We start from the raw sequence: 25,460 nt of genomic DNA, 5'->3' as shown, positions 1-25,460 counted from the left end.
GAAAACATATTCATGATTGTCAAGACTTCCTTGTGCTGGAGAATTTGCAGATGATATAAGGATGAGCAAGTACCGAAACTTCGGGAATAAATGTGAATTCATAATTATTATTATTATAATTAGTTCTGAGAACAAGTAATTGTGGCAAAACTATGTTGCACAAGTTATCTCACTCGTAAATTTCAGTTGCTGGAAGTCTCGTTTCCTTTTCGAGGAAGGCCAGAAATACTAGGGGAATGTAATTACACATATTTAAACTATACTAACACAAAATATTGGTAAGTGAATATACTTTTGCATACAGTAGAAATTGTGTGGGTAACAGTATGGTATAGGGGAAACACATTTCACTCGTTTAATTAGTCATTTTTTACATTCGTACTTACCTATTATGCATTGAGAAACATTGTTTAAGGTGGGATTTCACTTCTTTCACGAAAATAGCTTCAATTTTCCACATATCGAGTAATTATTGTTCGTTTCTCTCACACACAATATGGCGGAGAAATCTCGACTAGCGTTGTCGATGATCAGTGGGTTTACAGTGTTGCAACCTTCTTCATCGAAAAATACCTACATTCGTGTTACTCCCTTTGTATTTTTTTCTGGGTTCGAAAACCCCACAAACCATGCACGTGTAGCCCCACACACCATTCATAAATAGCCCCACGAACCAAGCATGGCTAGCCCCACAAACCATGCACGCAAGGTTAGGTTAGGCAAACAGTTAAAATTGTCATGTTCTGGCAAAACAATGGTGAGTTTGGAAACACTGACCAGGGGATACGTCATAGAATGCATGGAACATTTGGTTCACGTAGTCGAACGTAATGGAGTCAAGAGCTTTTGTACACCGGAGAGACATTAATGTCGAAAAATGTATGATTTACCGGCCGAATAAGTTGAATGAAGGGAGAAAACACTTCCACGAGCTTTCAAAAGTCTACAGAAACTCAGTTCCGTACGTAGTTTCTTCTGTAAATTTGAAGAAATGTGTTTTCCCTATACCATACTGTTACCCATGTGTGTTTACTAGGAACAATTAACACTTCAAACATCTCTACAGAAATGTTCTGCACAAAAGAATCTGCCTATCCGGTATGTGCCTTTAATATGTCATAACTGCTTCACTGTTGAATGCTTGCTTTCATTGTATTAATTGCCAACAATTTGTAATAAAGTAAATTTTTGGTTATTTGGTATCCTCTGCACATGCACATTGTATCAAATCTGTGTCAACCTCATTACAAAATACAGACTACCAAAACACACAAGTACCTGTAAAATGTTGAAAATGTTTACTACCCTACATCCATCTTCATAAATCAAGATATACATTTCATCATAACCTATAAGCAAGATATTGAAACTTGCTTGAAGTATATGATTTCAAATCATTGATTCTACAGTGACACACCACTAAAAGAAAAATAATTCCATTTGAGAATGGAATCACTAGCACCACTAATACTATGAAGTCTGTTATGTTTCTTTAATGAAGATTTTTTGATGCTACAGCAACCAAGTCTGCACATAATTCTAATGCAAATTGCAAATCAATATTTATGTTAGTAACTTCATATGGTTTACGAGTAGCTATAAACAAACCAAGAAACGTAGGCAATTCAATATCTAAAATTACGTCTTTTATTATTTGTAAACACTCACAAAAATACAACACATATAATGTACCTTATTAATACTAACTATAAAACGTACCAGAACTGAACATTTCACGAACGTTGTTCGCGAATCGTTGTCTTCTTTCATTTTTCTTTTGTTCTTGTCCTTTCACAAAAGCATGGTAAATTTCGACAGACGCACAAAACGACACTTCACACGTACACATGCACTCAAACATTCCCGTTTACATCTTCACACATACAAACACTCACCGTTGTTTAAAAACGTTGCTTTTTAAAAAAAAATGCACGTAAAATTTAACATAAAATAGTCCTATTTTAACCCTCACTGCACTGAACGCATAAGCGCGCGAATAATTTATTGCAACCCAGCCTCATTTCTTAAATGTTTTTTTTTTTTTTTTTACAGCATGCGGATTTATATATGTCACCACTAGGCAGAGCCATATTAATATTACTTTAACAAATTGTTACACAGATACACAATGCAGAAGTTCATTGTCCTAGTCTTTCCGATCCGCTAAACGAGTGTCATTTGTTCTTTGCACGGTAGGGAAAGCGAAGCACATGCACACCGGAGCACAAGCAGACTCGCTCGACTCGATCTAACACTTTGCTCCTGAGCGAGACACGAAGGTGCCAACACATTCAGGTTCAGACTTCAGTGCTACCCCCTCCGATGGATTTCGTTGCTCATAGCTTTGACAAGCATTATGAATTGCAGAGATTGGACAGTTTAATCGGTACCTGCCGATAGAGGCATCGCGGTACAGACAGTGCAATCTAGCGGTACGATATTTATATCGTCGATAAAACAACACTGACATTTACTATTCTCAGACCACACCCAGCTTATTAATTTGCACCCCTCAACCTGTCCCAAATTCGACCCCCCCCCCCCACAAACACACACGCACACTTAGGAATTCCCCTTCGAAAACTGGTTCTGTTACTTGGACGTACAGTGCCGAACACTGCGTCCAAAATAGGGGTAAAAAGTAAGAGAAGCTTGAGGCCAACCACCCTCCCTCCCCATCAATACATATTTACATGTGGGCATTGCCATTCACACCCACAAGAGAAATGAACATGGCTGTTTGAATCCTACATACCGCATGATCGAAAATTGAACTTGCGCTAAATGTTCACTTTAGACTTCGAGTGTTGTACAGAGCCGACGTTAGAGACTTCATTCGGGACGAAAATAGAATACGGTTTCCTGGTATTAATGGTAAAATTTCCTCTTCTCCGTTTTTACAATTATTTTTTTATTATTGCATGCAAATAGCAACTCTACGCCCTCATAAGGATTCCAAGGCAAAAATGTGAAAATTTTGTCTCGAGAATACAAGATATTTTACAACAAAACGAATATCTCTTGACCAGTAGCAACGACTGGGTGCCAAAACTGGAGGATGGGGCAACTACCTTCCCTCGCCGTCCTCCCTAATCGCGCCACTGCTCTTGAGACTCGACTATGGCAAAGCTACAGTCTGCGACAACTTTTTCGAAAGTCGTATTTGGTCATAATAATTTCTCTTTTCCATCGGATAATTTACAATACGTTAGTATGTAGTATAAAAAGCACGCAAAGCTGTCAATACATTAATGTTCTTGACAGAACAATGGTGACTTCTCCAGCTTCCATACAATGCGGGAGGGAGGCGTAGGGGTGAGTATATGATTATTTTTTTATATATTTTATGAATAATAAATATATTTTGTAACAAAATATAATTTCCTCGCCTGGTATCAACAGCATATAAAACACACTACAAAGTTGGTCTGCAAGAATGTGTTGAATTCTAATTTCCTAGAAAAAATATTTTTAAAATATCGTATTTTCATTTTGCAAGATGTGGAACATTTTTTAATTGGTTTGTTGTTAGTTTCGTGGAAGAAAGATAAAGTATTGCAGAATTGTAGAAATGGTAGTTACAGCAAATTTGGAGCTGTGCTCCTGAAATTTTGTGCAATTCCAGGAATTACTAAAACACACAGAATCATTTGTATGCAAAAGTTCGATTTAGAAGACAAATGTCGTGAGTCAAAAATAAAACAATTGGAACTGGAAATTCTTTGAGGTGAAGACTGGATGGGAGAGTGTTGCTCCTTTTGCTTACTGTCCTTAGAATGTGACAGACTTAGCTCTATTGTACGAGTCCGGGTACCGCTTTTCTGCCACTTTTGACTAAACGCGACGATGGGGATGAGTGGTGATCTGAAATTTATCAAGAGACACTCACAAGGAACACCCATGCTCTGGCTGGGTTTCGAACCCAGGGCCCCTGATGTCGTAGCGCGCTGTGATAACCATTCCGCCACGGAGGTCGACTCCAATAAAAGAAAAGGACAATGTCTGCACCGGCAACACTGCAGTTTCATTTCTTAATTATAATAATAGTAGTTACGTACATAATTTGTATTCATGTCCAGATATTATCAGAATGATTAAATCAACAAGACTTAGGTGGACAGGCCATGTGGCACGAATGGGAGAGGAAAGAAGATTTTACAGGATTCTTGTTGGGAAACCTGATGATAAGAGACCAGTAGGTAGACCAAGACGAAGATGGAGGGATAACGTTGAGATAACCTAAAGGAAATCGGTAGGGATGGAAAAGAGTATCTAGATCTTGCTCAGGATAGGGACAGATGGAAGACCTGTATTGCTGCAGCCATGAACCTTCGGGTTTCAGAAGGCTAGAGAGTTAGTTACTTAAAAATAGTAGTTATAGTCAGGGGGATTTGCCACTAGGCCATCCTAAGGGCCGCCCAAAAATGAGACGCTGAAGGGGCAGAAGTGACAAGGACCATGGATTATTAAAATTAATAAATTAATTAATATTATGCTGCTGCTGTTGGTGTTTTAAGTCCACTTTATGCACAGTAAGGCTAATCGGGACTGGGCCTACAGTTTAAAGTGGGATCCGAACCACTATGTGCTTCCACCGGGAATCGAACCCGGGACCCCTTGATTACAAGACGACGACGCTACCACAGCGCCACCGGGGAAGCCTAATTAATATTATGATGATAGCAAAATAAAACATGTCAAGCCCATTTTGTTTAATTCATGAAAGAAGGGAGTTCTAGCGTTTTAAATAATCTCTCACATGATCACATCATAACATAACTCTATTTTCAGTACTGCATTATAATCGGAGTGTAGAAGAAGAGTTTGGCAATCATGTAGAATTTGATGGAAAATCAGAAAATCAATACATTTCTAGTAATAGTTGACACACTAGTAGTAGAATTGGAAAGAATGCTAAGAATTGTGGGTAAATAGATGAGCCAATTGAAGAATGTGTGCACTTTCAAGTATTTTAAAAGGATTTACAGCCGGCCCCCATGGCGGAGTGGTTATCACATCGCGCTACGACGCCAGGTGTCCCGGGTCCGAATCGCGGCCTGTCCATGGATGTTCGTGAGTATCCATTCATCAATTTCATCATATCATCACTCATCCCCATCTTCGCAAATCGGCCAAAAGTGGCACGGTGCCAAAACTAACGGGGGGGGGGCAGTATATTTTACTTTGTATATAAGGTTTCGCATAGTGCGGGGACAAAAGTGGCGAAAAGTTGGGGGACAATTGCCCCCCTTCGCTCTTTCCCTAATCCCCGCCACTGAATACAGACAATGTAATTAGTGGAAGTGAAGTACCATGATAACTAGGGAACGGATCTTAAAGTGCAGTCCCTCTCCAAAATATAGCTGATTTCATACCGATCCTTTGTTATGTATTTTCGGACATGAAATCAAGTAAAATGAACACACTTTGCATCTTTTCGTGATATTAGCACACACCCCTCTTTGATGTTTCAGCACCTTTTTCCTTCCTATTCTTACATGTTTTGTTACATATTGGACAGAGAAATAAATGATTTTCACTCTTCTCGAGCAGCTACACAGTTTCATTTTGTAGAGCAGAATGAGGGCTATAAAATGGTATAATACGAGGGTTGCTATTTATGTATCCGGAATAACTAACAAAAAAAATATGTATAATTAAAAATGGTTTTGTTTTTCAAAATATTCTCCATGATGATCGATGCACTTTTGCATACGTTTGAACCAATTCTCATATCACTTGTCCATTCCGATTGAGGTATCTCGAAAACGCATTTTGAACGCATCAATCGCTTCTTCTGGCGTCGAAAATCGTTGACCATGTAGCTTATTCTTCACGTACGGGAACAAAAAGAAATCATTGGGTGCTAAATCAGGGCTATACGGCGGATGACCCATCAATTCAATGTTTTCACTGGTGAAATACTGAGTTGTTTGGACCGATGTGTGAGAACTCGCATTGTCATGGTCAAGAATGATCCTGCGTCGCTGGTTGTTTTTTGTTTTCCCCAAAGACTTCTGGCAAACAAATGGTTGTGTACCATTCAGAATTGACGTTTCTACGATTCTCTAGTGGCACTGTAGCCACATGTCCATTTAAAATAAAATAAAAAAAAACAAAAAAAAACAGTCGACCATTTGCTTCCAAGTGCTTCTTGCACGAACAACTTTTGTTGGGTTTGGCTCATCTTGGAACACCCACACCGTCGACTGCTGTCTGCTTTCGGGCTCATATGCATAGATCCAAGATTCGTCACCTGTGTAGATGTTATACACGGATTTTGAAGCACCACGATTGTATTTTGTGAGTATTTGTTTGCACCAATCGACACGAGCCTTTTTTTTTGAGCGATTGTCAAATTATGCGGGATCCAACGCGAACAAATCTTCTTCACGGCTAAATGTTCATGTAATATCTTATGTATGCTAGTCATACTAATGCCCAGAGATGCCTCAATCTCACGATATGTCACATGACGATCTTGCATTATCAGTTCTCGCACAGCGTCAATGTTTTCTGGCACAACAACCCATTTTGGACGGCCTTCTTTAGATTCGTCCGTGAGCGAACGATGGCCACGATTGAATCCACTAAACCAGTGATATACAGTGCTTTTAGATGGTGCTTTATCGCCAAAAGTCGAAGTGAGTTGATCGATGCACTTTTGTTGAGATAATCCACGTCGAAAGTCGTAGAAAATCATTGCTCGAAAATGTTCTCGAGTTAATTCCATTGTTGGCCTCCGATGAAATTTTCAAGTCTCTGTAACAAACAAAAATAGCATCCGTAAGAACAACGCTCTGGGTGCATATACCATAGAAATGTCCAACTTTACGATGGATATATTAGATGTTACTTAGCAACATTAGTGTTGCCAGTTCCGGATACATAAATATCAACCCTCGTATAATCATCGCAGCCCCAATAGTTCCCAAGATAATGTAGAAAAAACTCGCGACAGAACCACAGTTCTCTATGCGGTCCGCGCGCATTATATACAGAAGGCGCAGAAAAAGAGAGCATTGAATGAATGCATTTTATTAGCACCTTTTTTGCACTTTTTGAAAACATTTTCAGAACATTTTTTCCCTTTCCCGACCATAATTTTGCACCTTAAAATCCCTTCCCTAATGATAACAAAACGGATAATAATAATGGTCTAAAAAAAATAATAATAAAGTCGGTAGAGCCCAAACTTTATATCCCCCCTTGGTAGTGGTGGTAGCAAAGCATTATGAAACCTAAAAAAAAACAGCGTTGGGAAATTATTGGCGTCGACAGTCCGTGGTGAAGGTACAACTCAACAATCACCCTTACAAACGGTGTGTCTTCTTAGTTTCCATGGAGACAGTGCGACGAGACAACATGACCGTACGCGAATATATGCGAACAAAGGATTGGAGAAAACAATGAACTTCTGCATGCAGTGCAATTATCCTTGAGTGGTATCAGAGAATGTCCGTCACACACCGCTGAGTTCAACAAACGGGATTTCTGAGGCTCTGTAACGGCAGCACAAAAGGTATGGGAATTCTCCTAAAAAAAATCAGTCTAATCGTGATCAGCACCACACTCCGACCGCCGGAATCGCCTATAGGTTTTGAGTTTGTTTCGAGTCCAATTTATACACGAACCACTGTGTAATGTGCCTCCACCGGGTATCGAATCCGAGATCATCTGATTACAAGCATCCTGAATAGCCTATAGGTACTCATTGATGAGAGGCTGGATAAGCTCCAGAGTCGCCTAATGCAAGATGACGGGGAAATATCCTAAGCAACGTAACTCGGCATGGTTATCCAGGTTAACCCTAGAAATCAAACCCGGTTCCAAAACGTGACGGTTGGACGCCTAACCTAATGGATCTCCGCTCCTCTCATATTTAAATACAAAGATAATACATAAATTAATATACAATTCATGTCTAGGACCTTTATATTGTATTTTTTGTTTTTGTTATTTTACGTCGCTATTATGACACATTATTGGCGATGAGGTAAGTGATGATTAGATGAAATTGATAAATGGACACTCATAAATATCAGCAATGACGAGGGTGGGATTCGAACCCAGGAACTTTGGTGGCGAGATCCAAAGTCGACCACTTAACGTGCCCGGCCACCGAACTGGCATCTAAGAGCATCATAATATTTAAAAATAACTATTATTTAAATCTTTGGAAATCGTTACTGAAACATAGGTAGCTCTTGTATCATTCGCCATCATAAAGTTGTGAAAAACCTTTTTGACGTTACGCAAGGAATTTTAATTTCATAAAAAACGTAAGTTTCGTAGCACGTAGATCTAAAAAATTACTTTCCGCGCTATTTAGAAACATCGTTTATTATGAAGAACTAATTTTTGTAACGAGAATATTTGAAATGAGCGAAAAATCGAGGGTGTAGAAAAGGGTACCCGAGCCACGTAATCCAGACTGATTTTAGACAGTGATTTACGTACAAAGAAATAAATCATCGTCTAATATTTTTAGACGAATTTGTGATATTTCTATTTAGAGTGCTTCCAGTTTTAGTTTATACAAGATATTTCCATAGTTATAAAAGAATCTAAACAATTTAAATCTAAAATATAAAAAGGAAGAAACCTCTTAGGGAGTTTTCAGACCAAAGCAACACATGTCGCTTGAGAACAAGCTAATCAGCAGCAACGTTTCACATCGTGGCGGCATGATAGGCCTGCCTTCGATTGGTGGAATCCTCAAATGTCGTTTCGGTGTGAATTCTCAATCATGCCACTTCTTACAGAACAGGAAAAATTCCTTGTCAGTATTGAACTCAACAATTGGTGCAAGGAATGCCATCGTGGAAATAAGAATAATTTGGTTAGGTTTTAGTTATTTAGCGTAACTTTTCTGCCAGCTTTGGCTAATCGCGACGAGTGATGATATGATGAAATTGATCACAAAGAACAGCCATGCCCAGGTCGAAATTCGAACCCGGGACCTCTGCGTTGTAGTAATAAGATTACTGTTGTTCAGAACCTGTCATTTATTTATTACTCGACTTGCCATTTTTCTGTTATTAGAGTGCCACACACGTAAATTTGCCGTTGCGTAGAAACGAATTTTCGTTTCGTCTCCCTCTCTCTTAGCATCATGTGTTCTACCCTGCTCGAAAACCTTCGCTATTGTTGCCACATTGTCATTCCATTCCTGGACACACTCGCGCAAACATCATTGAAAACAATTGAATAGCGCTCCAGCTCGCGGTTCCCACCGTTCGGTAGGGACGCTAATGTGGCAATATAGCACGGCGTAGTGTTTGCTTCTTTTATGCAGTGCATGTTCATTGGCTAGCTAGTAACTAGTGTTGCCAACTGTAATAATGAAGCACTATTTCTGTCACGGAAGGGGAAAAGGCAGGTAAAGTGGCGGTGAGTTTTGTTGGATTGGAAGCACCATATTTTTATTTTATACTAAGTATTTGACCGGTTTGACGTTGTGTGCGTGTATTGCGTGTGTGTATGTAAAAGTGTGTGTTTGCTAATGAACGTTAAATTCCATAATGCCTCCAGTTCTGTCGAAGTTGAAATCAAAAACCTTGCATAGCCAAGCTCGGGAAATTCTAAGCAACGTGCACGAGTTCATGAAGGAGGAAGCCAGTCATGGTGTTAGCATCCCAATAAAGCATTTTGGCAAGACAGCAGCGAACAGCAGCAACAAACTGTTCATATTTCATTATTTTGGAATTATTCAAAATAAATAAATTATGTGGCTCCAACATCATTTCAACTCTGGCTCCGGCACGTGTTCTTGTAGAAATTGCATAGAGGAGGCTGTCATTTTTGCTGCTTAATGCGATACATATTGTTTTCTGTGTTAAAATTGCCATGCTTTGATGGGTGACCAAGTTCATAGCAGGGCCGGCGGAAGGGGAGGGCGAACCGTCCCATCGCCCAGAGCGGCAAAATTTGAAGAGAAGAAAAAAATAAGCCTATTGAAAACTGTGATCGAGCGAGATATTCTTTTGCGCTGAATAGTATTGAAATAGCATAAGAAGTCTCATTATTTATTTTATATTTTGATGTTTTAGTTAGGAATATATTGATTTTCAATTTTCCGTTGCTGCGTAATGACCGGGGGGGGGGGGTCGAAATAGAGCGGCATCTGCCGCCACCTCCCAGGGAGGCAAAATGACTAGCGCCGGCCCTGGTTCATAACAAAAGAAAAAGCCGCGCAGCTTATCGTCTAGTGGCAGTATATGTACTTGTTATTGTTGTGGAAGCCGGCATCCTTTGTAAATGTACAACAAAGGCAACCGACTGTCGCCGATCTCAGAGAGGAAATAATAATACTGCTTCAGGAGGAGTGTTATGGTGCAATTGTAGCGGTTTAACACGTTGGCATGTTATTATCTGCCGTTGCAGTTCCATACCAGTGTATACGGGTTTTGGGAGTGAAAAGTTAGAACGCCACCAGTGCATTAATGCAATGAAAAATAATATATATATATTTTTATTTTGTTTGAAATCACTCAAATAAGGAATCGTATGAAGAAGTCTTCTTTGCAGCATTTTTGGTAATTTTACTTATGTGTTAGTTCATATTTTGCGAATTTTTAGTCCATATGTATGTAGCTACATACAAAGCCACTTGTTAGTACATATTAATCCTAGTCCTGGTATAATACATGACGTTTAAAACTCAACGTTAGATAGACCTGAATTCTCTAATTTTATTGTTGTACGTAACAGCTGTGCATCGGCGTACTGCAGCGATTTTTCTATCTGCTCCATTAGCAACACTGCTTCTTTAGTTGTTTCGCGCATCGCACGGCAGAATTATCTGCGCTGGACTCTAGTTATTATGCAGGTGCTCCTTAAAGTTAAGTAAAGAATTACTCCAAGACATCTTCTACAATATTTTACATGATATTATTTATATCAAGAGTGTTTTAAACATTAATACATATACATAACGTGTAGTCAGTGTAGTTTCCACCAATAATCCAATTGGAGAGGAGACGCAGGGAATGCTATACCCACAGGTAAGAAAATGTTCATAAAACATTCTTCCAGCTCCCCAAAAAATGCACAACAATCCCACACCTACTGCAAGGTCTCCATGTTAATTCACACAAACACCCCCGAAATCGACAAAGCATCCCCAGCTAGGAATTTCTAGCAGCTAGACACCTTCAAAAGCTGGTCCAGTGTTGCATTTGTGCGTAATCGGTCAACGTATTTCAAGATGGCGGACGAATAAATAAATAGTCCATATCTTGGTGCTGCTTAAAGTTCTGAGGACATTTTCAAATCTCAATCTATTTTTTTTAACGTTAAGTTATATTCCCGTTGCTATGCTGTGCCATCGAGGATCCAAGTTACCTGAATGGCTGGACACCCCTACCCCCTTTCCTGCTTTGGTCGGGATTAGCCAAAAGTGGATAACAAGCGACGGAAAATAAATAAATCAATCGATAAGCTCCCGAGTAGTAGAGCTGCCACTTTTCCCGCCAGATGCCCTTTCGAACGTCAACAACCACGCTCTGGAGTGCACACGCATAACCACCCGAAGAACGTAATGCTCTCCAGCTATTTACTACTTGAATTGAAAATATAGCACGTGATCTCTTCTTTTACAATTTTTCTAAATGCGATTTTGCCGATAAAATATTCAAGTAACACTGCGTTTTAGATCGTCTATGCAATAAATGTTCCTCTAAAAGTGAAAGTTACAATATGGCTACAAAGTGTAGCGCTACAGTGAGTTTGTCGCGCCTTCCACACCTCCCCTTCAGCTTCACCTATGATGCTATGGGTCTGGTGAGGGGCACATCCAGCTGCTAAGTCACTAAAACTAATTGCTAACATCTCTAAACCTGGCCCTCCTAACCTAACAATTCCGCTCAGTTCTAAAGTGGTTAATGGGTGGAACGCTGCTTTTGGAGGCATAAGCTGCAGATTCGGACACGGCCAGAGCTTGCCAAAGTTGGTCAAAGTAATACGGCTGGACAATGTTTCCGTAACAAAAGCGCATTGCACTGCACCAGAAAGTTCTCTGCTGGTTGGTCCTGAGATATTCGTCACACGTGTGCAAAGGGTTGTTAAAGGTCCAGGAATTTTAAATATATTCAATTCCGGTCCAGGAACCTTATTTTTTTTCCGGATCAATTTAAATACGGTTTACGAACATTTTTTTAATGAAACAATTAGCAACTTGGATCAAAATTAAACTGTGCGAGAAAAAATGTTCCTATACAACCCATTAGAATTTATGGGCTCTTGGATCTTTAACAACCCTGCTTTTAAGGTTACTTCACTGCCAGACGCTCATTCTGCTCCTATTTACTGCTGGAAACAAAATTGAAAATTGAACAAGCTATTAATGTACAATTTCAAAATGTCAGAAATAACATCGGCTCTCTCGGATGTTCTGATCCATCTCGGAAATTGGTGTGTGACGTCACATCCGCTTACAGGTATCAGGACGGCCCATATTTTCCTCATAGAATTTCCTCCCTGACTTCAATATCGCATGCAGCGCACAGTGGTTCCATTCTCCACTCAAGCGAGTAGAAGACATCATCCAGCCTCCTTCGCAAATAAATGTCGTCAGAGCTGAGCAGGCCCGGATTTATATATTTGGAGATCTGGGTTTCATGTCGTGCAACCCCCACCCTCCAAGTTCGCTCTATTTTAATCAAATACATTAGTTCACTATCAATACGTCCTACATTTTTTAATGCTGTAGCCACGCATCTGAGTTTTTGTTAGCACTTCGCTGTGGGAATTTAACTTTTCCTCTCCCAATAAAAAAAAAATCACCGGTTACAAATTAATGAATTTTGAGAAAAAAAATTCTGAATATTCAAGAATATAGAACCACTTTCTCTCTTTTCTTTCTTTCTTTTCTTCCAGTCACCATTGGTCTCAGTGAATTTTTTTGGATATGCATCCTTTTGTAAATTATAAACCAGTTCAGATTTAGTTACATCACAGAAATTGCTTTTAAAGCACTGCAATCTTTCGGTTTTACTTCTACGGAGCCAACATTAACGTTACCCCATTTATGCATATTTGAAAATTTCTATGCAGTTTTTACATAAATTTATCAAGTTAGGTTATGCTGGTTACTTCTTTCTCATATGTTTGCTCGCATTCCATTAACTCTTCCTTTGACTGTGGGCCTTTTATATGTAATTTCCCTTCCACTAACTAAGCCCCTCTTAAATCATGTGATGCCAACGCTATAAAAGAATACAGATTCTCAAAACCAATTATGAAAGCGTTTCAGGATTAGAAGGCCAAAATTATTTTACTATAAGACATATTCATATAAATCAAGCGAATAGCTACACGATAATTTATATGCACGTCACATTTTGTGTCTCGCAATTATCACGTTAATGGATTAGCGTTAGTCTTGTGCAGCGTGGTTGCATACAATCAGGATAAACTTCCATTTTTTTTCTGAGAAAAAATTTAAGGGGACTTGCCGTGACACACAAAACTGAGACAGTGGTCCCTGCCAAATCTCTTTTCTGCCTATCTAATGGCTGTGACTACGTTTAAGCCTTGTATTCAAGGGGTTCCGGGTTCGATACTGGTGGAGGACCATGAGGTTCGGATTCCACTTTAAACTGTAGGTCCAGTCCCAATTAGCCTAAGTGCATAAAGTGGACTTAAACATGAACACCATACTGTTAGTTTTATACGTTTCAGCAAATGGATAGTTTAATTTTAGACTTAAAAGGGTTCAAAACGGTCGATGATTGTCACGAACTCTACGCTAATAAAAGACTTGTTAGCTGTGGATGACTCGGGGTTGCTAGATAGTTGCTTATTATTAGACGTGAAGGGGCGATCGGTAATTTAGACGCCAAGGTGTGGGGGTGAAACACATATAGTTAGACGTTAATTGGGAGTTTCACAAGTGTCGTTGGGGGTACTGCCCCTTAGCGTCCCGCTCCGTAGTGTTATGCGCGATAATGATTCGATACTGTAGCCAGTATTGTACATTTTTCCTTCCAAAAAATACATATAAGCCCCGTCTAGTTGGCTGCACTTTTTGACTCGCTTTGACTCTCTCTGCATCGAAGCGTCTAGTTGGTTGCACGGTGCAACACCGTGTCGTCTAGTTCGTTGATTTGGGAGTCAAGTAGAGTATTTGGTGTTTGCACCGTCTGCACCACGTTCTGGGTCGGTGTATTCGTGGTGTATGGTCACGTGCTGCGTGCTAACTAATCAAATGACCGTTTAAAGCAGGAGACAGGCATTTGTTGAATTTTCTGAACTTGGAACACCGCTTTCCGTCTAGTTGGTTGAGCGCCATTTCCTTGCACCACCCTTGACACTGGATACATCTGCACTGCACCGAGTGTCAAAAAGTGCAGCCAACTAGACGGGGCTATTTAGAATTATACGCGGTTACTTCAACGTTAGTTGGTAGTAGCAGAAGAACCAAAACAATAGAGTTGGCGGGAAAAGTTTACTGCACATGCGCAGACCGTCCTCTGCTCCAAGCAAATCCCATATTTCTGAAAAGAAAATACCATGCGCAAAATGTTTCAGGGTTTTTATGAGCTCAAGAAACCTTTATAGAAACATTGATGATGTTTGCAGTTTGCTCACATGCGTCTACTCACTGGCACCAGGATATGTGTCTTTTGAAAGTATGCCAACTACAAGCTTGGTCCTTGGATTAACATTCGATACTGTTTCAAGGTCAATATTTGCAAATATTCTGTTGGATTAGTGGGGAGAGTGATTTGCTGTTGATGAGGACATTGAAAACCGTATATTTTACCTACGGTTCGTGCACAGAAAAATGCTCTACGCCACTGATCCGAAGTATCAGTGCGTTTACACCTGGGGAACTTTCTGTGCGTAGACATGTGTGTATTGCATGAATATACTTGCAGACGCATGGAGAGAAGCAAGGTCAGGCAAGCGTGAAACCTGCGCACGTGGAGCAGAATGAGCTGTGTGGTGCCCCTACGAAACTCTGCCCGTGCAACATTGTACACGTTTCTTCGGTATGGAAATGAAGCACGAAAAATAACGTTGAATGCGTCTAAATTAACCGTTCGCGAACCACTATGTGCCTCAAGGTACGATATGGAGACAACTAAAGGAGTCCTTTAACAAAGGAAAATGTGATATGTTCAATATTATGAATCAAACCTTTCGTTTTTGTGCATTTAATTTGAATGAATTTGAATTTAAAAGTTTGGGTGCGTCAGCACTAAGGCTATTTTGCACCCGTCACATTATACGGGGTCCAGCCCCTTATCGTTACACGTAACAACTCTAACGTTGCAGAACTAAAATCATAAAATATTAAAATCTTCTGACTTTCGTTAAAAGCTGAGGCTGTAAAGGAGCACTCAGCACAAATAAGGACAAAACACAGGACAACACAAAGAAAATTATGGGCCAGTCGCCAGAGCCTCGTTAGTCTGCAGTCCAGGTTGTACTACGTGGAAGTGAGGTTGACTATTGGGTGCACTACGTGGAAGGAGCACCCCTTACACCCCTTGTGCATTTAATATCTAAACTCCATGGCGCACCAGCTCTCAAAGGGCCAGGCTCTGAAAAGGTGTTTATCATCGAGTCCCATCGCCGTTGTTTCCTTGCTTTCGATTGATCGATTTTTGGTTTAATTTACTTCCCTTTTCTGCCACTTTTGGCTAATCGCGAAGATGAGAATGAGTGATGATGATATGAATTTGATGAAGGGACACTCGCAAAGAGCACCCATGCCCGAGCCGGGATTCGAACCCGGGATATTCTAGCTTTCGAGACCGGAGCAGTAAATATACGAGTATCTCTACAATTTGCTCTTTAAATCAACTCGGTTTACGAACTGTGCAAAATAAATACTGAAAATATAAGAAATATATCTGCACCTCATCAGTATTATTAAGATTTGTGCAAGGATACAGAATTTTGTAGACTGCGTCAAATTCAATAACAAAATAGCACAGACGACAGAGTTATTTTCTTAAATGTTTACCGATACATGATATGGGTAATAGAAACGTGACAAGAACGGGTTCGCCGCTTCTTTTCCATGCAGTGGCAACAGCTGCTATTGTCAACATCAACATTTCGCGGGGTCTCCCCGATGCCATAGTGATAATTCGTCGCCTTGCAAGCAATGGGTACCGGGGTCCAATACCCGGAGGAGGTACTTTTAAATGTAGACACAGTCCCGATTGGCCTATCTGTGCATAAAGTGCACTTCTGAAGCTCAAACCAACATCTGATAAGACTGAATATGTGAGAACAGAAAATAGATTGAGCGTGCAGAAAGCGAGAGGCAAGCGCATGAGTGTTGAAGCGTGAGGGCAAGGTTGCACATAACGGTAGAGAAGGGGAGAAAGCGAGTGGCAGGAGCGAAGCTGTGCACCAGTGTAAGTTAGTCTTTTAAAAGTCGATGCCCAGATCTCAACAATTTGACTCGTAAATAGCATTCTATTCTTTTTTAACTTTACACGTTAATTAGTATGTACCCTTGAAATTTAATATTAATAAATATATTATGGCATAATCTTAGAATCAGTTCGATTGTGTCTAGGCTTGTTGACAAATATAAAATTTGGTTTAAATTAGTTGACAACGACTGACTGGATCTAATGGAATATTTTAGTTTCCTTCTGGCCATTATCATTAATTTTATTTGGGAATTGATTTTCGTTGCCATCTTCCATTTCGCACACTGAAAAATTCAAATTAATGAGATTACTTCCACTTCAATATAGGTGGGTTTCATGTGACGTCAGGATTCGCACCGCCGCCATGTTTGCGGCAAAGCTGTTTGTCGTCTGCAAGGAAATACCCACCACGCAGCGTTCGTTACACCTGTGCCAAGTGCGCGTTTGTTGTTGGTAGTGTAAAATGTCGTTAACATTGCATAAAAAGGCAACGAAAAGGCCAACTCTAGTTCACCTGTGTTTATTTACTTGAACCAGCTACATGGAATCAGTTTATTTCGTATTTATTAGTGGTTCGGATTCTGCTTGAAATATTTACATCCAGGGGCCCGTCAAGTATGTGAGCGACGCTCGCTGAGCAAGATTTTCGCTGGTTAAGCAGACGGATCATTTACAGTTTGCTCATTGATCAAAATATCAGTGCCTTTGAATAGTCTGTGATCAATGTGGCTGCGTCGAGGACAAGATTTCGGTGTTTGAAAAGCTGTTAATTATAGAAATAGAATAGTTGATGTGAACAAAACTCGAAATTTTCATTTTAACATATTTAGTATTTATTATTTGGAATAAACAACACTTACATTTTAATACAATTACAAAAATTGGAATATTACATCACCTTCTGTTACTTGAACTTCCTCTCTAATTGCGCTATATCGCAAGTCGTTCAGTTCATCATAAATATTTCCTCATTGGTCGCCACTCCGCCATCCTCATACAGTTTTCCTCTTCTTCCCTTTGCCTCACGAGATCGAAACACAAAAACGCTATATTATGTGGCTCAAACCTGTGGCGAGCAAGGTTCAAGTTCGCTCAGCGATCAAGTGAGCAGCGCTCGCAGAGCAACGCCTATTTGGCCGTTTGACGCGCCCCAGTAAGTAACCTATGTTTCCCACTCGGGGTGGGAGAAAGTGGTCACCGACGACCTTGAATACAGATTAACTGAAAATTCCAAGACTCAGCCATTATCTTCTATGTTTGTTCAAGCGCAGTAATTTGAAATGAGTTGTTCAAAAACAGTAACCTCACTCCTTGCTTTAACAATTTGGGATATGCGGGCCTCCGTGACGGAGTGGTTAGCACAACACACTACGATGCTAGGGGTTGAATCTCGGTCTGGGCATGACTGATCTTAACGACTAGCCAAATATAGCAGAAAAACGAAGTAAAATAAATCAATCAATTTGAGATACTTTGATATATCATTAACATGTTTTAACCAAGCAATGCTTTTTTTCTGACAGTACGCAAAACCTACTACCGGCACCTTTTCTCATGAATAGGATAACAATTAAGAACAGTTTGTGTTAATGAATGAAATATAAATAATCAAGTACAAGCGTGCAATTGTCAAGATGAATTTAACTTTGAATGTTATTTTTATCGTCAAACTTATCAACACCTTTCTACCAAATAAAAGAGTAACAAGGAAACGCTACTTGCAAGTATGATAAAAAACATCAGTTCAATCCATTTGTCTGAAAGTCACAGAGAAATGCGATATATGAACTTACCTGAAAAGAAATGTTCACCCACCGCTGTGTACTGTTTGTTTTGTTCATTAATGTTGGCAAGATTTATTCTCGCCACGACGGCGTTTTCTAATCAACAATCTGAAAACTCTGTGCCGTGATTTGCACCTGACGTGAGTGCCTGTTAGACATAAACAACCTAATATTGCACAAAGTATACCATCGTAAACAAGGTTCAAATCCCCCCGCCCGCTTGAATTCCGAATGTTTACAAGAACCCGCCACAATCTTGACGGCTCGATCCCACAATGCAACAGTTTGTGACGCAGGTGATACACACCTATATTTGTTAATGAAAATTGCCGCGCAAACTAAACTGGCTGTGGTGCCAGTGCGTCAACCTCCAAATTGGGAGATAAGAAGAAACACCTGTACGAGTCGAAACCAGAACGAAAGGCCATCTTTCCAGGTGGTAGTCGGCTCAAGTCGCAAACTTCACGAAAACCTCTCGCGGCCCGATATAACTATCTCTACGGTCGGCACCGGATCGCGGTCCGGCGGTTGAGAAACAATACTCTATACGTTCCAGTAAACGGCTGATAGCTACTGTCGCTTTTCCTTCTCCACGCAATCCCGTTCCCTCGCAAGTGCCCTTTCGAGTCATTACTTGCGTAGACGATTGCTTTCTTTCGCTCGCTCGCTCCAGAGATTCCCGAGACGCAAAAAGATAGAAATTTCGGTTTTGTTGCAAGCATACTTGACTTCTGAAAATAGAATCTGACTACCACCATACGAATGGGAAGAGGGGAGTCAAGATTCTAGAAACTCCGTACTCTCGTATGGTCACAGAGTTACTCACTCTCGAAAAGCACGCGCCTTAGCCCCCTTTAGACGGAAGCCCTGCCTTTAACATTTTTGCTAGCATAAATGCTGCTACGTACAAGTTTCCACAAATCTTATACCATTTTTCATAGCAAAATGTACTTCACACAAAAGCATTTCCTGTATCATTCCGGTTAGAATTTGCAATGCGAAGAGTGCACAAATCATTAGATAATATAACACAAGTTCACAGTTTTTCACAGTTTTTCATTTAGTAATTAATAAATTTAAGGGGAAGTGATGCAATTTAAGACAAGATATTATTATTTAATTAATAAGATATCGTGTGAACAAGAACACATTTATTTTGTAACATAGGCATCAACCTCACCTTTATATTGGAATATTTCTGTCCTTGTGTTTACAATGAAATAGCTAATGTATTCTTCCATATAAAGTATATATTTAGCAGTGCCATTGATTTGTACCTGAAACAGTTTCGTAGCAAACTTTTTTCCTCTCGTTCATTAGTTATTGGCTTTTAAAAATGTGAAGTGATAGAATTTTTACATGGCACTCGGCCGCCATTACAGCTGCACTTGTGACGTAATGCTTGCTTCGAATTGGTTATGCCACGCCAGATGCTAATGGGAGTCGTTCCATCTGCCATGGTATCAAAATTATATGATTTCATTACTTTACACGATAGAATTTAGACAAATGTCAAGGAAAATGCTTTCGTCTAAAAAGGGCCTTACCTTCAAGTGTTGAACGAGCACACTATGGAATTCCAATGCAGCCTTTAAAGATAAATTCTTATTGAAAGGACTACGATAATCTCTGGTAAGCCAAATAATACAGACAAACACGTAAAGAATTAAGGCTCTAATAAACCAAAAACACATTGTTTTCAAAGAATTTCCACGGTTTTGAGATTTAATGTTGCTACAATTGCGTTTTAAGAATGAATGCTAGAACTTGTGACGTTGTAGTGGCGCTAACCATTCCGCCTTAGAGAGCACCCCTTGCAGCAATTTACTTGTATTTAAGGGAGTTTTCTTACCTTGTGTTTATCAACAATCATAGGCTATTCAAATTATCCTTGTCCGCTATTTTGTAAATTAACGGGCGACAAAAACAAGCACCTGGCTTATGGGTAGTAGCAGTAGAGGCCATTGCTTGACCAGGTGCATTGCCGTGGAGTGAAAAATCTCATAACCCAAATTGCAATTATGATGTTTGTCCAAATATGATGTGGCAATATTTTGGCTTATTTATTTTGTCAAAATATGATGGCATCAGTATCGTAAACAAAGATTTGCAGTATTGAGCATCTTCCCGTTATTGCCAAGCTCTGCGATTCGTTCATGTCTACATTTATAATCAATGAAAAATTCTGCTTGAATCTCATCCTAGATAATAGTTGGTGGGTAATCTTGTCCGCAAATACTTTCACATCCGATGGAATATATATATATATATATATATATATATATATATATATATATATATATATATATATATATATAATTATCAGTGCTCTGGGAACTAAGATATATCAACACCATCATCTGTGCACTTTTCTTCATATCTTGCTTTCGAATATGCATTTCATATTCCTGAACCATTTCCATCAGGTGTGTCATTCATCATTACATCGATCGAACAGTAGTAATCTTGATATCGGGACGAAAAACTAATCCTTTGAATGAACTGTACACGATTTAATTCACATACTACACTTTCTCAAGGGTCCTATAAGCAGAATTTAACAGTACTACTGTCATCATCAAGCGCTTTCTTTGCCGTAAATAATGCTTCTGAAACATTCTTATAAACTTTGCCGTATGTTTAGCAATTAACGTTCCTCCATATTCATTTGTATACGTTACAACTGCATTTTCCCATTCTTGAGAACATATTTTAACATGCACACAAGATATTCCAAGCACTCAATGAGCAAATGAAGCAGTTTCTACATAGTTGTTGTTGATTTGGTGTTTTAAGTCCACTTTATGCAGTTTAAAATGGGAACCGCACCACTATGAGCCTCCACCGGGTATCTAACCCAGGACCCCTCCATTACAAGGCGACGACGTTTTCTACATAGCATTGTGATCCTAGGCGCATATTGACAGTAGTTTTATATACTAGAAGTCGCCATGCTATTGTCCTTTATCTGCATGCAGTATATATGAATCTACCTCATTGTTTAATAATGCACCTGCACCTTGATATTCCATATTTTCCTAAATGTATTTTTCCATCGTAAGAAGCAATGTCCAAGAAGTCACTTTGTAGTTCCTGGAAAATATAAATTGCACTCAAACATTTACGACTATCAAAACCCAATCCTCTCACGTCTCACCGCCATTTTAGGTGAAATTCTAATTGTACAAGACAAATTTCGGATCTGACAGATGCTGATTTTCCTCGTGAAATGTAAGTACCAGGACACATACTTCTAAAAAAAAGGAAGGGGGAGGGGGCACACATATTCGCGATAATAATTGGCAGCTGGATTCAGATTGGCTCAAAGTAATTCGCCTTATTAAAAACATCAGGACTAACTTATCACACACGCGCACAACGCATGCACATAAAACGGCAGGTACTGTAACTGCGATGGGTGGAAAGAAAATTATAGGAGCAAGATAAACAGACCTCTGCCTGAAACACTGGCGTATGCAGGATTTTTTCGGGAGGAGAGGGCTGGAATTGTAGAGGTGGATAGTACTTACCTGCCTTCTAAGGGGGACGATATATACAATAAAATATTTCGTGTATTTGGAGCTTTTCATTCTATTAAAATTGTACTCAAAGACAAAAATAATAATCGGTATTCATTTTTAAAGGCAGTCTGTTTACCGCTTTGATTTTCCCAGAGTTATTTATTGCTTTCATTTGAAAATGTTAATTTTCTTCAAAATTTCGGAAGGGGCTGTAACTCAATTAGCTCCCATCCTGCATACGCCAAGTACAAGTAATTACTGTCCTTCCGCCTTTCCTCTCGCTATTCTAAGTCTCGAAATTACAAAAGTGTTATCCAGATGCTTTGAAATAACTTACTAGAATCCACTTCCCCCCTTCGGATACTTTTCAAATACCCGTTGCCAATATGGGATTTTATTGATTGATTTGTTGTTTTAAGTCCACTTTATGCACAGTAAGGCTAATCTGGACTGGGCCCACAGTTTAAAGTGGGATCCGAACAACTATGTGCCTCCACCGGGTATCGAACCCGGGACCCCTTCATTACAAGAGTACCGCTACAATATGGGATTTTAGCCCAAATAAATTAACTTCGTTGAGAAGCCTGCTTCTCAAAAGTGCTGGTGGTTATTCCATATTCATAAAAAAACGGGTCTAGAGTATACTCAGCCTCATATCGAAATAGTGGACGAAACTGATGCATGAACTACACTAGTGCACACATGCTTCTTTAGACATGTTAATAAGGATGCAATTCGATGTCATTTTGATTTTTCTGACTCATTTTACACAGTGTGAAAATGAGTATCAGTATTACGATGTATAAATGACAAGAGCACCACTAAATTCGTTAGACTGTCCATGGGTGCAAATAGCCTAAGCACTGATGCACCAAGAGAAAATAAATACCAATGGGCAATTTGTCTATTATTACATTTGCCGCCGACTGTAGGAAGAATAGGTGACGCTCTACAATTTACAATAAAACTATTAAATCACATGTACTTACCTGAGTCGCCTTCCATTTAACAGAATGGGTTGTCTCCTAACCGACTTGTTTGTAGTCGCAAACAGAGGCTTACACCACATATTTCTTATTAATGTTATAATAGCATGGTCATCTTCATCCATTACACGAGTTTTCAATAGCTCGTCTAATGAGATAGCATACACTGAACAATATTAAATAAAAACACCAATCACTATTCTTCCCCTATAAAAGGAAGTGGTGGCTCGCTAAGACATCGAGCCTTATTTCATAATTTTGACGCATAAAGACTCCATTGCATTTAAGAAATTATATAAAGTTGATTTTACGATCCTTGCGGTTCGGCAGCCCCTCACTACTGACGCCTTACGATATACGTATTTCGGGTCCGATCAGTGGTCGACTTTGGATCACGCCACCGAGGTTACCGGATTCAAATACCGGCCTGGCCATCGGTGTTCTTTGTGTGTCGATTCATTAATTAAATCCAATCATCACTCATTTTCATCGTCGTGATTGCCCGAAAGTGGCAGAAATGCGACGAAACAAAAAATACAAATATATACACTTCAGACTAGACTAAGCAACAAAAACGACGGTGAAGTCATCCATACTGAATGTGCCGTTTGCCTACGCGTCGTCTCATTCCATTCCCTCAACGGTAGAAGAAAATGTCTGTTCATTTAAGTGATTCAAATATTAATAATAATAATAAAAAGTACGAATATCAAGCCTGCGAAATGCGGGCAGGTATAGAATGCACCATTAAGGTAGATTAAATACGTTGTACAAGTTTGCACAATGCATCCTTTACTTATTCCCTCACTTTCTTTGACAAGATGTATAAAATTTGCTGCTTGTAAGGCCAACGTCCGCCCGGTTTATATCAATATGCAAAAGATGCATTGCCATTATGACTGCGAGCTCGATTAAAATAGTATTTTTTTTTGCAAAGAATCGATTGTTTTCATTTTTCGAAATTAAAAAATGAAATTTACCAAAAACTTACCTGTCTTGTGCTGTACCCATCCATCCATAAAGACCTGAACTCACTATGTACTGTTGAAGTCTTTGGTATTTACTACTTTCAAATCTACATCCGAAAGAATGCATTTGCTATAATAGTATAAAATGTGCACAATAATTTCCACTCGACTAACGCCTTATGCACATTCAAGATGGCGACTTCTTCACCACTACGACGTTTCAACGATCGAGGTCTTTTGGGTTCCAGAAACTATAAACAATAAAAGCCTCAAGGATCAACAATTTTACTACAATAAGAATAATGCAACTTTTGTACGTACCTTTGAAAAAGTTCAGCAATTTCCTTTACATCTAACAGATACACATTTCTAATTTCAGGACAACCTCGATGACTAACGTACATCGTCATATAACAAAGAGTGGTGAAGTACTACTTGTAGGTGTGGGATTACTCGCCTCAAACAATGACGCTCCTGCTCGCCAGATAAACATTAATATTACGTTCGTATAGTATATGTACTCGCATAATATTCACAAAACAATGAGGTGTTGTTACATTTATTTCCGTGACATATCTTGCTTTCTTCTTCATATAAAACATTATGTGGTTGGAGTTATAGATGGTAGTCGCCCGCGGAGTGATACATGTCGGCGTAGGCTGTCTTGCAAGCGCGAGCGCCGTTTCGTTGGCATCAATTGACGTGGCTGCAGTGTTCAGAAGGGAAGGAAAACGACTGGCCGTGTACGATTGTGAAGCTCTCACGAAGCCTTTCACAGGAGCGAGGTGGAAGCCAGCACCTGCCCTCCCACTAGCAAGCAAGCCTCGATGCAGAAGACATTCCCAGCAAGCAGTCTTGTAAAAGACCTTGGGACGATTACAACGCGAAAGGTTCACGTCGACCAAAATGGAAGGTGAAGCTTATGCCAGCCAGCTGTGCCTGGATGTGGCGAAATTTCCGGTGTTCTTCACGCGTCTGATGTGTATTTTGATTACGTGGACTTCATTACTGGAAGCTTCGAAAGAACTTTCAAGTGTTTGTGTGCTATGATGAACGAGAAATTAAGACTCGCATAGCTAACGGTATTTCGCGTTATTGATTATGAAATTCCAGCAAGTGTAATGTAAGTAAATGTTTCGAGATTTGTTATTGGATGGAAATCACGGGTGAGTTGGTCGAATTAGCTGTATTTTTTTTACCGTATGTGCATTCTTTAGGCAAACTTGAGTTGTTACGTCCATAGAAGATTATGCTATGTAGTGTTTTCATTAACACCGCACAAATATTGCTTTGGAATCCTAGTTATCGATGCATTGTTTTCATTGATGCCTGGCATTCTGATGATATGATCGTGGAAGAAACATTAAATATAATTACTTGTGCATTAAGTATAATTACTTGCCGTGTTCTACATACATATAAATTTATATACAAATTTAGTCATAGAAATTCCATTTTATACGCAGAGGTTAATCTGGTTCAGGACAGCAACACATCTTTATAATTTTCACGCGGTTTCTGATACTGACGTTAATACAATAAATGTTTTCGTTTACATGATAATATTTATTCAAGAATTATAGGCGTCAACAGACTGCTATGAAGGCCATGGTGAGAAGAATAAATACCAAGCTGACGTAATGTGATACGTAAGCGAGTATCTGACTGCAAGCTAACTAAAATAAAACGAGTTAGTGCTGTAAGGCACTGGATCCATAGTAGTGGAATGTTGGTTACTCTTGAAAAAGTACGTAGACAAACTCCGTTTGTTCTCGGTTTATCTTTCAATTTGCAGTTTCTTATT

General features: G+C 39.5%; 1 protein-coding gene across 3 annotated transcripts in view; it reads right to left on the bottom strand.

The window, feature by feature from the left end:
* The window catches only part of LOC146002476 (uncharacterized), a 117,573-nt gene extending 93,506 nt beyond the window's left edge, over positions 1 to 24,067 (bottom strand). For 2 of the 3 annotated variants that reach the window (XM_083140354.1, XM_083140356.1), the window contains exon 1: positions 23,978 to 24,067. The gene's annotated coding sequence lies outside the window, so the exon portion shown is untranslated. Of the gene's footprint in view, positions 1 to 1,719; positions 2,251 to 23,977 lie in introns of those variants that run through there. The other variant, XM_083140355.1, reaches the window with a different exon arrangement.
* Positions 24,068 to 25,460: the final 1,393 nt, after the last annotated feature.

This window comes from Lepisma saccharinum, chromosome 18 (assembly GCF_977018435.1).
Source record: "Lepisma saccharinum chromosome 18, izLepSacc3.1, whole genome shotgun sequence".
In the NCBI taxonomy this organism is placed as follows: Eukaryota; Metazoa; Arthropoda; class Insecta; order Zygentoma; family Lepismatidae; genus Lepisma; species Lepisma saccharinum.
Note: the sequence above shows the minus strand (reverse complement) of the source record. Positions and strands in the feature narration are given on the sequence as shown.